Source organism: Nerophis lumbriciformis, linkage group LG10, assembly GCF_033978685.3.
Source record: "Nerophis lumbriciformis linkage group LG10, RoL_Nlum_v2.1, whole genome shotgun sequence".
Taxonomy (NCBI): Eukaryota; Metazoa; Chordata; class Actinopteri; order Syngnathiformes; family Syngnathidae; genus Nerophis; species Nerophis lumbriciformis.
The window spans coordinates 26,505,692-26,522,437 of record NC_084557.2 but is presented as its reverse complement, the minus strand read 5'-3'; positions in this window follow the sequence as shown (position 1 = coordinate 26,522,437).

Genomic DNA, 16,746 nt, shown 5'->3' with positions numbered 1-16,746 from the left:
CGCACACTTTACCGACGAAAGCTATGCTACGACAGAGATGGCAAGAATGTGTGGATATCCTGCGACACTCAAAGCAGATGCATTTCCAACGATAAAGTCAAATAAATCTGTCGCCAGACCCCCATTGAATCTGCCGGAGTGTGTGAGCAATTCAGGGACAAAGGACCTCGCTAGCACGGCAAGCAATGGCGGCAGTTTGTTCCCGCAGATGAGCGAGCTAAACCCCCCTGGATGTCTTGGCTCACACCGTCCCAAAGATGATCAAGAGAAGAATATCGACCCTAGCTTACCTGGCCTGCTGACATGAGGGTATGTCTACAGAATATATTAATTGATGAAAACTGGGCTGTCTGCACTCTCAAAGTGCATGTTGTTGCCAAATGTATTTCATATGCTGTAAACCTAGTTCATAGTTGTTAGTTTCCTTTAATGCCAAACAAACACATAGCAATCGTTGGTTAGAAGGCGATCGCCGAATTCGTCCTCGCTTTCTCCCGTGTCGCTGGCTGTCGTGTCGTTTTCGTCGGTTTCGCTTGCATACGGTTCAAACAGATATGGCTCAATAGCTTCAGTTTCTTCTTCAATTTCATTTTCGCTACGTGCCTCCACACTACAACCATCCGTTTCAATACATTCGTAATCTGTTGAATCGCTTAAGCCGCTGAAATCCGAGTCTGAATCCGAGCTAATGTCGCTATAGCTTGCTGTTCTTTCCGCCATGTTTGTTTGTGTTGGCTTCACTATGTGACGTCACAGGAAAATGGACGGGTGGTTAAAATCAGGCACTTTGAAGCTTTTTTTAGGGATATTGCGTGATGGGTAAAATTTTGAAAAAAACTTCGAAAAATATAATAAGCCACTGGGAACTGATTTTTAATGGTTTTAATAATTCTGAAATTGTGATAATGTTCCCCTTTAAGCTTTGTCGCTGTACCGTGTTTTACCCAGTTTCCCCTAGGGGAACAACATTAATATATGTTTGATGAAATGTTATTATATGCATGAGTGTATGTATGCATATGTGATTGTATATGTACAGTATGTGTATATGTATGTTTGTACAGTGAATGTGCGTGTGTATGTATGTTCTGTATTTGTGTATGTATGTGGGAGCGTAGGTACCTATCAGAGGTGGGTAGTAACGCGCTACATTTACTCCGTTACATCTACTTGAGTAACTTTTGGGATAAACTGTACTTCTAAGAGTAGTTTTAATGCAACGTACTTTTACTTTTACTTGAGTATATTTATAGAGAAGAAACGCTACTTTTACTCCGCTACTTTTATCTACATTCAGCTCGCTACTCGCTACTAATTTTTATCGATCTGTTAATGCACGCTTTGTTTGTTTTGGTCTGTCAGACAGACCTTCATAGTGCCTGCGTTTCAACAAATACAGTCACTGGTGACGTTCACTCCGTTCCACCAATCAGATGCAGTCACTGGTGACGTTGGACCAATCAAACAGAGCCAGGGGTCACATGACCTGACTTAAACGAGTTGAAAAACGTATTCGGGTGTTACCATTTAGTGGTCAATCGTACGAAATATGTACTGTACTGTGCAATCTACTAATAAAAGTTCCAATCAATCAATCAAAAGTGTGAAGGAAAAAAGACCATTTTTTATTTCAACCGTTCATCCCGTCAAAAGCCTAAAGACTGACTGCACAGTTCCTGTCTTCACAATAAAAGGGCCGCTCCATCGCGCCTGCGCTTTCAAAATAAGAGTCTCCGAAAGCCAACACAAACAAGCTAGCAAGCTACGGAGTTTGCCGCCAATGTATTTCTTGTAAAGTGTATAAAAACGAATATGGAAGCTGGACAAATAAGAAGCCAAAAACCAACCACTTTCATGTGGTATTAGACAGAAAGGAGGAACATTTTTTTCTCCTCCATTTGAAAACGTGGACGATCATTATCATCACTACTGTCTGATTACAATCAATGCAAGTCATCAGATACAGGTAATACACCAACTTATATTCTTGTCTTCATGAAAGAAAGGAATCTATATGTGTTAAACATGCATGTATATTCATTAAAACACCTTTAACATGTAAACAAAAACGGCAAAATAAATAAATATAAATTATATACTGTATATATCAATGTATGTATATATATATGTGTATATATATATATATATATATGTGTGTGTGTGTGTATATATATATATATATATATATATATATATATATATATATATATATATATATATGTGTGTGTGTGTGTGTGTGTATATATATATATATACATATATATATATATATATATATATATATATATATATATATATATATATATATATATATATATATGTGTGTGTGTGTATATGTTACTCATCAGTTACACAGTACTTGAGTAGCTTTTTCACAACATACTTTTTACTTTTACTCAAGTAAATATTTGGGTGACTACTCCTTACTTTTCTTTGAGTAATAAATCTCTAAAGTAACATTACTCTTACTTGAGTACAATTTCTGGCTACTCTACCCACCTCTGGTACCTATGTATGTGGGTAAGTACCAATGTGTGCGCACATGTATGTATGAATGAATATTCATTCATTCAACGTATGTGTGTATACATGTATGAATAATTGTGTGTATATGAGTATGTATGTGATTTGTATGTACAATATATTTGTCTTCCAGTGTGTGCGGGGGGCAGAGTACAGCTGCAGCCACCCAGAGAGCCCAACCTAAAACAGCAGGGGCGGTGCCCAGAGAACAAGGACCACCGGCCCCAGGCAACCAGGCTGGCCAGAGACAGGAACTCCAGAAATGGGTCCACTGTGGCAAGCAGCAGGCCATAGACAGACGCGCCCATCAGAGGACAAGGCACGGGAGAAGCAGGGGACAGCCAGCCTTACTATAAGTTCAAGTGTTTTTTTATCGGGCATACTTGCTTTGTTGGTATTGAAAATTGCAACATTACCTAGAGGCAGTTTAGCAGTGCTTGTTTCCTCGTCAAGTGTTTGAGAGTAATTGAGAAAGTAAGTACATTTAATTTATAAACCGTGTTTCACAAATAAAAATCACAAAGTGCTGCACAAAACATTGGTGAATTAAAACACAATTAGGTCAAAACAAGAGGGGCAACATCATAAAAAGGATAACAAAAGTTAAAACTATTAATCAAAAGCTTTTCTGAAAAGCGAAGTCTTCAAAAGTTTAAAAAAAAAAAAGAGTCAACACAGTTAAGCTCACAGAGTGACTGGTGCAAGTCATTCCAGAGTCTGGGGGCTACAGCCTGTTTTAAAATGAGTTTTAGGGATCTTTAGGAGACCCTGGCCTGAAGACCGAAGGCTGCGCCCTAAAGTGTCGGGGCACAACAAATCAGCGATATATTGAAGGGCCTTACCATGCAACGCACGGAAAGTCAGGACTAAAATCTTCAACTCATTGCAAAATCTGACTACAACAAGTGTCCAACGGGACACAACAAAGTGGTTGGTGCCTGTAAAAGTACAGAATTTGGTACCCATCCCTATTAGTCATACAATAATATTAGGGAAATTGATTTGTTATTCTACAATAATTCAATGACATGATTCATTTTATGAAATGTTTGAAATTAAAGTAACTAATCCAGCATATCGAATACCTAAAATTCCACTCATAGCACATTGTTGGCAGCAGAAACATGTATCTATATGGAAGACTTGAAAAACCATTCAGCCTAATTAATATTTAGTACACTCTATTACTATACTTTTATTTTACTCATTACAATCTTTGCGTGTGGGTCATTGAATCACATAGAGCCTTCTGAAAATATGATGCTTTAGAGCTGAAAGGGATGTTCCTCCACTCATCTTTTTAACCAGCTGAGGGTTGAACATGTGTAACCCGTGTTTAAACTTGCAGCAAAAAACTGAACTGGAAGCAGATGTCTACCCATTCATTATCATAATGTTTTTGTGCACTGAGCGGCTGAGAGCACACTCGAAAGAGTGTGAAAAACAAAGGCAGGAACCACAAGGGCTTGGAAAACCGTTAGGGCTTGAAAAGTGTGCAGCACCTGTGTGCCTACACTCATGTTTGCAGGGGACGAGTGTGGGAGAGACGACTTCTCCTTTGTTATTACAGGATTACACAATGTGTTGACTGTGGTTGTTTTCTAACAATCTGCACCGTTGGAAAAGGAAAATCAACCTTTCAGGCCACCTCAAGGCATCCGCTCAAAGCACTTTTGGAGCCTGCTGTGTAGTCACAGATGGGTTTTTGTAGAGTGTGCAGAGTGAGCAGTGTGGGGCGCACCTTAGGCAGTGCATGGATTTGTACATAATTAATAGAAGAAAGTCATTAGAATCTACACTGGCACCTGTTCCTGTCCCTTGTGATGCATCGCCACATTCCTGTTGTTACATTTGACAGTTGACACATCCATTCATTTCTTTATTGTAATCCGAAACAAAAGAAGAATGTTCAATCAAGCTTTATTTATAAAGCGCTTTTCATACGTAAAAGAAATGCAACGCAAAGTGCTTTACAGAGTTAAAAACAATATCGAGGTGACCCAGATCCCCCATTATCACATACACTATATTGCCAAAAGTATTTGGCCACCTGCCTTGACTCACATATGAACTTGAAGTGCCATCCCATTCCTAACGCATAGGGTTCAATATGATGTCAGTCCACCTTTTGCAGCTATTACAGCACCAGTCAACAAGGTTGCGAAGTATGTTTATAGGAATTTTTGACCATTCTTCCAAAAGCACATTGGTGAGGTCGCACACTGATGTTGGTCGAGAAGGCCTGGCTCTCAGTCTCCGTTCAAATTCATCCCAAAGGTGTTCAGGTCAGGACTCTGTGCAAGCCAGTCAAGTTCATCCACACCAGACTCTGTCCTCCATGTCTTTATGGACCTTGCTTTGTGCACTGGTGCACAGTCATGTTGGAAGAGGAAGGCGCCCGCTCCAATCTGTTCCCACAAGGTTGGGGGCATGGAATTGTCCAAAATGTTTTGGTATCCTGGAGCATTCAAAGTTTATTTCACATGAACTAAGGGGCCAAGCCCAACTCCTGAAAAACAACCCCACACCATAATTCCTCCGCTGAGCCCTCTGTCAGTTTACATGGCCCACCACTTGGTGGCTGAGTTGCTGTTGTTCCTAAACTCTTCCATTTTCTTATTATAAAGCCGACAGTTGACTTTGGAATATTTAGGAGCAAGGACATTTCAGGACTGGTTTTGTTGCACATGTGGCATCCTATGATCGTTCCACGCTGGAAATCACTGAGCTCCTGAGAGCGGCCCATTCTTTCACAAATGTTTGTAGAAACAGTCTCCATGCCTAAGTGCTTGATGTTGTTCACCTGTGGCCGGGCCAAGTGATTAGGACACCTGATGCTGATCATTTGGATGGGTGGTCCAACACTTTTGGCAATATAGTGTACATACGCACGGACACAGATACCAAACACAAACACACACACACAACATACACACGTATGCAACTATATGGACAAATGATTGCATGGCTGAGTACAGAGGCGCCATGTGAGTAAACACTATCACAGGAGCCATCTTCACCAGGAGGTCATCAGACCATGGCCACCAGGACGCTGACACAAAAGCGACCCCACAAGCATGACCGATAACGCCTGAGGCAGATGGCAAATCTGAGGAACGTTGGAAAATTGTTAAGTACGACAGGGAGGAAGGAGACGGCACTACAGCAGGAGGTCTACCTCAACGGGTTTTATTGAGCTTTTGATGAATATATAGGGTGTGTATGCTACTATGTGTGTGCATGCAAAAGTAGTTTTTAACCAAATATAAAAAATAATAAAACTTGTAAAATAGTAAGAACCATGAGTAGAGATAAAGAATAACATACAAGTAAGACATATGAAGATTAATAGATTTTTTTTAAATGAATATACAGTAAATAAATAATACATAAATAGAACTAAATAAAATCTTGCATAACTAATAAGATAAAAAGTAAAATACAAATGACTTCAATAAAATCATTAATATCAGGTAAAAGCCAAATCAAAAAGGTGGGTCCTCTGGCAAGTTGTTCCATAGACGGTGGCCATAGAGGTGGAAAGAGGCCATCCCGTGACTTTGTGTCCTGACTTTTGTTTACATGTACAACTTTTCTTGATGCTGCCACAGTAAGACATGTTTAGACATGTTTTATACCACTCCTTCTTAAGTTAATGTTAAAAGTTAAAGTACCAATGATTGTCACACACACACAAGGTGTGGTGAAATTTGGCCTCTGCAATTAACCCATCCACATGTTCACCCCCTGGGAGGTGAGGGGAGCAGTGGGCAGCAGCGGTGCCGCGCCCGGGAATAATTTTTGGTGATTTAACCCCCAATTCCAACCCTTGATGCTGAGTGCCAAGCAAGGAGGTAATGGTTCCCATTTTTATAGACTTTGGTATGACTCGGCCGGGGTTTGAACTCACAACTTACCGATTTCAGGGCGGACACTCTAAATAGGCCACTGAGTAGGTCTTTGTCTCTATTTGTCCACCAAACTTTTTATGCTGTGCATGAATGCACACAAGTGAGCTTTGTTGATGTTATTGACTTGTTGGAGTGCTAATCAGGCATATTTGGTCACTGCATGACTGCAAGCTAATCGATTTTCACATGCTATTTATGCTAGCTTTATGTACATATTGCATCATTGTGCCTCGTATTTGAGGTATATTTGAGGTCATTTTATTTGCAGTTTCCGCTTCCTTCAACTTGGACACACACATCTTTACCTTTGGCCATTCTAAGCCAGTAATTTCCAGGAGTTATCACACCCTCTGAAAAGCCTCCGTTTTACTAATGTTTTCCAATGTTGTTAAAATGTGTACAATAGATATCACATTTCAACATTTCTGTCAACGAATATTTGCGACACATAGTCATTTTGATAGTAGGCTAATATAGCTAATAAAGACACTTACATCATGTGTTGCCTTCATTATAACACTTATAAAAGGCTTTACATTTTTTGCGGCTCCAGACAGATTAGTTTTTTGTATTTTTGGTCCCATATGGCTCTTTCAACATTTGGGTTTGCTGACCCCTGCTTTAGCGGTTAGGTTTTTTGTATCGCCCTGCTCGGTGTGTGTGCGTGCGCGTGTGTGTGTGCATGTGTGTGTGTAGCATGCCAAGCCATTCATTTTTCTTTAGTCCTTTAGTGATAATGGCACTTGTAAGATACGCAGTATATTTTCCAACATGGTGGTGAGGATTAGTGTCTTAGACGCCACTTTGCACTGTGGATAGACGACGCGACACGTTGGTTGCAGCTTGCTCTCAAATTTGATTTGTTCTCACAAGTCACGCACTGTCTCGGAATTCATGCAGCTCCTGCATGTGTGTAACAAGGAATATGGAAATGTGATTGTGTCTCCCTGAGCGTGCATCCCTTTTTGAAGTAATCTTTCATTCGAGTTCCATCTTTGGTTATGCTTATGGTGTTAGTTTATTTCCAGCATGCATACAATTACAATGTGTCATATCCATATTTGTAGTCTCTCGTGTCCAAAGAGAAGTAGGAAGAAGCAGGGTTTATTTAATCTTCCCCCTTTTCATTTTGTAGCAGTTTGTAACATGTGTTTGTATTTAATGTGTAACACAACAGTGATTAAATGAATATATAACGACCGTAGATTCCAGAGTATAAATCGCTACTTTTTTCCCGACACTTTGAACCCTGCGGCTTATAAAACGGAGCGGCTAATTTGTGGATTTTTCTTTGCTTGAGGCCATAATAAAAATAATGGAAAAAAAAAACAAGAAAAAAACACTCCGAGGGTGTTTTATTGTTTGTGCAATGGCGCCATCTTTTGGACAAATTCACCCAATGCAGGTGCTGCAGTGTCCGTACATTTACCGTTAGTGCTTTCAACAGGAAGTAGAGTGTCGTTCAGTCTTCTCGTCTTCCATAGTGTTTCTACTCGTATGGATTCTTCATTCATCATTTCAAGCAAAGTTTTACAATGTAACTAAAACTATTCATACGTACTAAACCGTCCCAGGTGTGATGTCAGTAGGAGTGTTTTCATGAATATTTGTACGTGCTATCGTAATGTAATCAAGCTAGCGTCATTAGCATTAGCTAATATGCTGACACGTTTACTAGTGTCTGTGTTAGAATTATTAACTTACAATTTAGCTGATTGGAGCGCTAGATTCCACAGCTAGTGGGTCCAGGACGACGACTTGTGTTTTGTTAACACTGCCGTGTAACAGACAACCGTTTGGAAACAATTAAGGTATGTAAATAAACATTTAGAGAACCATACTGTGTAAATCACTCATGTCGCAACATATATATCTGCAACTTATAGTCCGGTGGAAAACTATTTTTTACTTCCAAAATTGAGTGGATGCGGCTTATAACCCGGTGTGATCTATAGCCCGGAAAATAGAGTAATTAAATAAATAAATAGATCAATATGTAAATGAATAAATATTAAATACATAAATAATAAATAGAGTTCTCATAAATAAAGAGTTAAGCAAGTTATGATTCACATTAACGAGATGAATCAGATAATCTCATTGTTCAACGAGGTTCATTTGGTCAGAATGCCCCCCCTAATGCCTCCATGAGGAAGTGTTTAGGTGGCCCGTGGTCTCTGTTTTAAACATGGATATGTTGATTTTGTGCTCATATCAAGAAAAAAGTATAAGTGATACATCCACAAAAGCAGCCCCGGATGTCAGCTGTCAATATTACATGTTAATCGGTCATAAAAACACTCTAATAAGCTAGTCCTTAAAGAAGAACTGCAGGAGATGAGCGTCCTGCCTCATAATATTAATGGTTCAGTTATTGTGTCTAGCGCCCCGTAAAAGTCATCCCAATGATCAAACGGTATTATTGATTGCCATTTTTAATAGCCAGTGTCTGATCCATTCATGCTGAACTATTTCCCATGCGAAGGGTCTCTTCTCATTTTAAATGCAATCAAAAATGCTCTTATTTACAAGCTAAATATTGGATCCTTTCTGGGATCATCAGTCTCACTCTGCAGTCCACCGATCTGAGGCATTGATTACAACAAAGAGCCTTCTAATCAGAATCATGGCAAAATCAATAGCTGGCATAGGCTAAAGTTCTGTTCATGCCTCAGTGTACATATCAGAAGTTAACTCTCCTGTGTTTAGTTGCTTTAAAGGAAACGTATTATGCAAAACCAACTTTTTGTTACCGGTTTTTCTGTATTTGTCCCGAAAATTTGAAAACACACCATGTCGTGAACTGTCTATCAGGTCATGTCTTGTTTCTGTGTTGTTAAAATTCTCCCTATGTTTCGTGTTCTGTTCTCTTTTGGGTAAACTGAGCTTGACACACTGGTTTCTGTTCGGTGATTAGTCTTCACACCTGCTGCTGCCACCAATCACTGTTAGAATAATTATGTTTATATCATAACACAACTTTATGCTTAAGGGCCGTTGCTATAAATAATTGTCAATTGTGCTGAAGTGGTATTTTTGTATCTGTATCCAAAAGATTGCCAGCCGTCTCTATCAGTGTTGTGTCCAGATTCAGCCTGCTGACTGCCAAGGCCGAACATCGGGTACCGGGACGCAGACAGAATAGAGACAAGGCGATATAACCAGCGTCAACACATTTGCATTTTTGTATAATCATATATTGTGTCTAACTGGCGCTGTCGAGATTACCCCCTTCCCTCAGCGACAGCTTCAGTGATGTAACAGGGACCTTCCAAATAAATAGAGGGAGCATGCGGGTTGGACTTTTAGAACGTACGTAGTTTGGATCTGTAACTAGAATACAGCCCAAAACACGTGTCTCCTCATTGAGCCAAATTGAAATCTGTCTCTGCATGATTCCTTGCTTCTCGTCTGTTTAATAAATGTCATCAGTGTTTGAACCTGACAATCACTCCCCTTCTTACACCCATTTCACCCTGCCAGTTCTTGCAAGATTTTTGTTCGCTAAATGCGAAAGATGTGTTTTTGTTTTTTTGCCACGCTGAAGACTTTCTTGTTGTCATTGCCTCTGCTACTATTTAGTATGCTAGCTTCACGCTGTTACTTTTCGCTTCTGCTTATCATGCAACGCTAAGTAGCCATGTTTTTTTTACTTTGTCTTGTGTCACAAATTAAAAGCCTCTTACCTGCACGCTGCTCCTGACACTGCCTGTCCCTCTGCATCCCAAGAACAAAATCATCGCTCTAATGCGACCCAAACATAACACCATGCAGGCATTACGGAGATATTTATAAAACAATCTTGCCTTTCTTTATACTTCTTCTGAACAAGCTGCTTGGAATTTGCCCCAATTGTGACGTTTTTCCAAATTGTGACGTCATGGTAGAGGTTTACCGCAAGAGCTTTGCTCCTATTGACTACACCACTGTAGTCAAAAAGCTCCTTTTCTCTGTCTAGCCTTTTGTAGGGAAGACTGGCTCGTACATGCACATGCACACGGAAAGGCCACATTTGTGGCCGATGAGGAGGCGACCGAAGAGTCCAACGCCCAAATCCTGGGCGTCGCTGCTGATGGCACAAAGGGCGTCCATGAATTGGCCACTGAGGGAGCGCCTGATGGCCGCTTGGGCGGCAGTCCAGATGCCAGTCGGGACGATGCTGGAGACGATGACGGCCCGCCGGAGACGAGGATTGCGACGCCGTGGGACGGCCCGCCAGAGACGAGGAAGATAGTGGCGTCGTAGGACGGCCCGCCGGATAAAGCCAATCTCCTTTATTTAGAAAAGTATCGAATTACATTTTGGTACAGGTACCGGTACCAAAATGGTATAGAGACAACCCTTTTATATATATATATATATATATATATATATATATATATATATATATATATATATATATATATATATATATATATATGAGATCGGTAGGTCGTGGTTTCAAACCCCAGCCGAGTCATACCAAAGACTATAAAAATGGGACCCATTACCTCCCTGCTTGGCACTCAGCATCAAGGGTTTGAATTGGGGGTTAAATCACCAAAAATGATTCCCGGGCGCGGCCACCGCTGCTGTTTACTGCTCCCCTCACCTCCCAGGGGATGAGGGTGATTAGTCAAATGCAGAGAATAATCTCACCACACCTAGTGTGTGTGTGACAATCATTGGTACTTTAACTTTAACATATATATATATATATATATATATATATATATATATATATATATATATATATATATATATATATATATATATATATATATATATAAATATATATATATATATATATACAGTATATATATATATATATATATATATATATATATATATATATATATATATATATATATATATATATATATATATATTTATATATATATATATTTTTTTTATTTATTTTATTATTTTTTTCATTTTTGCTCTGCTGCAAGCTTGTTTTATGTTAAAATAAATGTATTATTATTTTTTATTATCATTTGTCATGACTTGGTCCTCGGGGTTGGTTTTTCCGGAAGGCAACGGAAAGTTGGCTCGGGCGAGACGGGATTGTGAGTACATATTTTATTTAATATATCAAAAAAGAACAAACGAAAAGCGCGCACAATGGCGGAGGTACAAAACTTGGCTAATGAAAACAAAACTTGCACATAGGCAGAAACTGTGAACAATGAAACAAAAACACTAACTGTGGCATTAATAAACAAAAACTTACTTGGCATGGACTATGAAGTGCACAGAGGTAAACAGAGTGTGAAAAGGGTATGAATGCAGATGTCGCCAGCAAGACAAACTGAAAACAATGAACTTAAATACTACAGACATGATTAGTGAAAACAGGTGCGTGACTCAAAACGTGAAACAGGTGCGTGACGTGACAGGTGAAAACTAATGGTTGCTATGGTGACAAAACAAACAAAAGTGCACAAAAAGTCCAAAAACAAAACCGAACATGGCTAAAACAAAACATGATGACACAGACATGACATCATTTGGAAAACCAAGGCACATTTGAGTTTGGCTGAACACGTTATCTGTTTCATTCAACCTATTAATATTCAAAGCTAAATCATATAGCTTCTAACCACTGACATACAATCAAGTTGGAAGAACACATACATCATATGTTATGGAGCATTAAAATGGTCCTGTCAGTGTTTAGTTAGTGAAAGATTAGCGCACATTGGTGTTGGACATAATTGGTCTCTGCTGTACTTTTTTTTTATTTTACTATGCGAACTTGCCAATTATTTAATGACTTCACACTGGAACTATTTTAATATGCTGCGCTGGCTCTGGTGAGCCATTTTACAGCTCGAGTGCCAGTAAAAAATGAGGAAAGAGCCAGCTCTCTCCAACTGTAAAAAGGAAATGTTACACTTTTGTTTTTTATGAGTGCCCACATGGTGGAAATGTTGCATCATGAGGAATTGATATTTAAGCTGACCCACAAAATTGACCAGCAGTAATTATAAACACGTTGGTCAGCAAGTAAGGACGTCTTTAACCTTAGGACACAAACAGGAATTAGTCGTTTAGCTCAAAGCAAAATAACGCTTGTGACTGCCAGTCCGCGGAGGAGGACGGACTATCAGGATGGTGTGGGGACTCTGTCAATATTTAATTGCTTTGGCTCCTTCAAATGGCTTGAAATCTCCTTTTATGCACACAAGAGAGACATGATTGTATACACTCTGTCTTTGACAGTCACATTATATTCTCCCCCTTTCAGTCCACCCTATCTGGACCAATCGTGATGTTTTTGTCTGCCTGCTATTATTCTGCTTTTCTGACCCTGCTTGTCTCTTGTGTCTTTTATCGGCCTTTGGATTCCATTAGTACAGTGACAGAGAGATGATTACAGTCAGCACAGGTCTTTTAATACAGATTAGCCATCATCTGTGATGCCTTTCATCTGCCAGCCTGCACACCAACACCTCCTGGTAATTTGTCTTGGGGCCCCCTCAGACTTATTGATGTGATTCTGTGTGTGCTGCAATGCCATATCATATTTAACAAGTATATTTAATATTTTGGCCACTGCAACATTACACCCAGTTTGAACAGTTAAAGGCCTACTGAAACCCACTACTACCGACCACGCAGTCTGATAGTTTATATATCAATGATCAAATCTTAACATTGCAACACATGCCAATACGGCCGGGTTTGCTTACTAAAGTGCAATTTTAAATTTCACGCGAAATATCCTGCTGAAAACGTCTCGGTATGATGACGTCAGCGCGTGACGTCGCGGATTATAGAGGACATTTTGGGACAGCATGGGGACCAGCTATTAAGTCGTCTGTTTTCATCGCAAAATTCCACAGTATTCTAGACATCTGTGTTGGTGAATCTTTTGCAATTTGTTCAATGAACAATGGACACAGCAAAGAAGAAAGCTGTAGGTGGGAAGCGGTGTATTGCGGCCGACTTCAGCAACACAAACACGGCCGGTGTTTCATTGTTTACATTCCCGAAAGATGACAGTCAAGCTTTACAATTGGCCTGTGGAGAACTGGGGCAACAGAGACTCTTACCAGGAGGACTTTGAGTTGGATACGCAGACACGGTACCGTGAGTACGCATGCAGCTGCGGCTTCCAAAAATGTGATCGCTTGCCAGTACGTGCGTGCCGCTATGTGCATGTCACGTACGTAACTTTGGGGAAATATATGTGCTGTATGAACTTTGGGGAGGTGAACGGTACTTTGGGCTGTGGGATTGAGTGTGTTGTGCAGGTGTTTGAGTTGTATTGGCGGGTTATATGGACGGAAGGGGGGGAGGTGTTTGTTATTAATTTGTGGCATATTAAATTTAAGCCTGGTTGTGTTGTGGCTAATAGAGTATGTCTTGTGTTTATTTACTGTTTTAGTCATTCCCAGCTGAATATCAGGTCCCACCCGCCTCTCACAGCATCTTCCCTATCTGAATCGCTCCCACTGCCCTCTAGTCCTTCACTCTCACTTTCCTCATCCACAAATCTTTCATTCTCGCTCAAATTAATGGGGAAATCGTCGCTTTCTCGATCCGAATCGCTCTCGCTGCTGGTGGCCATGATTGTAAACAATGTGCAGATGTGAGGAGCTCCACAACCTGTGACGTCACGCGCATATCGTCTGCTACTTCCGGTACAGGCAAGGCTTTTTTATCAGGGACTAAAAGTTGTGAACTTTATCGTCGATGTTCTCTACTAAATCCTTTCAGCAAAAATATGGCAATATCGCGAAATGATCAAGTATGACACGTAGAATGGACCTGCTAGCCCCTTTTAAATAAGAAAATCACATTTCAGTAGGCCTTTAAGACTCTGTTTGAATATTGAAGTGATTCTTTGGTGTACCAACAGATGGAGACCGCGTACCACAGTTTGAGAATCACTGGAATAGGATATAATGTAGGTTTAAATAGCATAAATTAATATGAATAGATACAAATTTGAATAGAATGGTAAATGGATTATACTTGTATAGCGCTTTTCTACCTTCAAGGTACTCAAAGCGCTTTGACACTATTTCCACCTTCACCCATTCATACGTACATTCACACACTGATGGTGGGAGCTGCCATGCAAGGCGCTAACCACGACCCATCAGGAGCAAGGGTGAAGTGTCTCGCTCAAGGACACAACAGACGTGACTGGGTTGGTAGAAGCTGGGGATCGAACCAGGAACCCTGTAGTTGCTGGCACGGCCATTCTCCTAAACGCGCCACGCCGTCCCCATAGAATAAATAAATGCAATAGAACAAATTGTGATCCTGGAGTGCAAATAAAATGTAATAATAATGACAATATTTTGTACCTGCTCAGTGGCCTTGTGGTTTCCGCCTTGAGATCGGTAGGTCGTGAGTTCAAACCCCGGCCGAGTCATACCAAAGACTATAAATATGGGACCCGTTACCTCCCTGCTTGACACTCACGGGTTGGAATTGGGGGTTAAATCACCAAAATGATTCCCGAGCGCGGCTGCTCACTGCTCCCCTCACCTCCCAGGGGGTGAACAAGGGAATGGGTCAAATGCAGAGGTTAATTTCACCACATCTAGTGTGTGTGTGACAATCATTGATACTTTAACTTTAACTTTAACAGTGCGAATTGATAAGATTTTTCCAGTTCCGATTCCATTTTCAATTCTGCTTGACGATTTGATTCCTTGGGGCGGCATGGCGTAGTGGGTAGAGCAACCGTGCCAGAAACCTGAGGGTTGCAGGTTCGCTCCCCGCCTCTTACCATCCAAAAAAAAAAAAAAAATCGCTGCCGTTGTGTCCTTGGGCGGGACACTTCACCCTTTGTCCCCGGTGCCACTCACACCGGTGAATTGAATGATAGGTGGTGGTCGGAGGGGCCGTTGGCGCAAATTGCAGCCACGCTTCCGTCAGTCTACCCCAGGGCAGCTGTGGCTATGAAAGTAGCTTACCACCACCAGGTGTGAATGAATGATGGGTTCTACATGTAAAGCGACTTTGGGTACTTAGAAAAGCGCTATATAAATCCCAGTTATTATTATTATTATTATTATTATAGGTTCCCTTATCAAGTCTTATTTAGAAAAACAAAAAGGTGGATTAGCATCAAGTTTGTTTAGTTCAGAAGTAACGTGACCTTGCAAAGCCAACAATGAGGTTTTAAAAAGGCACATATCGCATGGAAAAAAAAAAAAACTTTTGAAAATAAATATGTAGAATTCAACAAAATAAAACATGTGGAAAACACGCCAAAATATAACATTTAGTAACATTTTCAAAACTTAAGAATCTTTTGCCATTTCCTTGAAAATATTCTGGTGAAACTCAAAATATTAGAAAAGTTTGTTTAGATCATATATATAACATGCAACTCAAGATATTTGAAGCCTTCTTTCAATTTTATGATATTATATTTTATGAAAACCTTGAATTGAGCCTCTCTGAAAATGTAGGGTCTTCGAAAAGTGTAAGCGATGATCATCAAAATTATAATATATATAAGCTTGACATATCTCACTTTGCATGCAATGAGTTAATATCACGTATTAGTTTAACCTTTTTCACGATATTTTAATTTGTATTAGTTTCACCTGCATAACGGAAATGGCGAAGTGAAAATATGGAGGTTAATATGTCTTTATTATGACAGCTTTTGGCATAATACATACTACATAATACAACAAAATAAACATTTCAATTTGGCCCGGTGGATATTTTCAAACTACCGTACAGAAATTATTCCAATGGTTAGAATCTGCACTTTTTATTTACATTTTTACACACAGTAACAGAAGTAAAATGTAATGAAAAACAAAAACACTTTATAAATATTACATATTGCCCACTAAAATGTACAGATGAACAAAAGTTTTTTTTCCATTCAAAAATTCCTTCAAAAAAAACTCTCCCGCCAGTCCCACAAAAAAGCAGATTTAATAAGAAAAAACGTTATTATGGTCTTACCTTCACTGATAAATGAAGTCCATGCGCCGCTCCTTCTGAACAAAAGCATCGATAACTTGTTTATAGAAGTCTTCCTTATCTTTCTTCAGTTTTAAAAGTCTGTCTGTCTCGATGGAGATCTTCCTTTAATTATTACCTCCTGCTTCGATTGAAAGTCCAGTTTAGAAAACTGTTTTATTTTAGATATGTAATTCTCCATGTTAAAAGTCCAGGCGAGAGGAAAAAATAAACGATCGCTAACTGTTGCTGCTTGTTGTCACTTATTCTGCAGCCGAGTAGTCGCAAAAATGATCCCTAGGATCACTAGCGCCCTCTACCACCATGAGGCGGGATTACTGCGAGCCTCAGCCAGTGCGTCTTCTCGGCCGTTTTATGATTGCTCAGC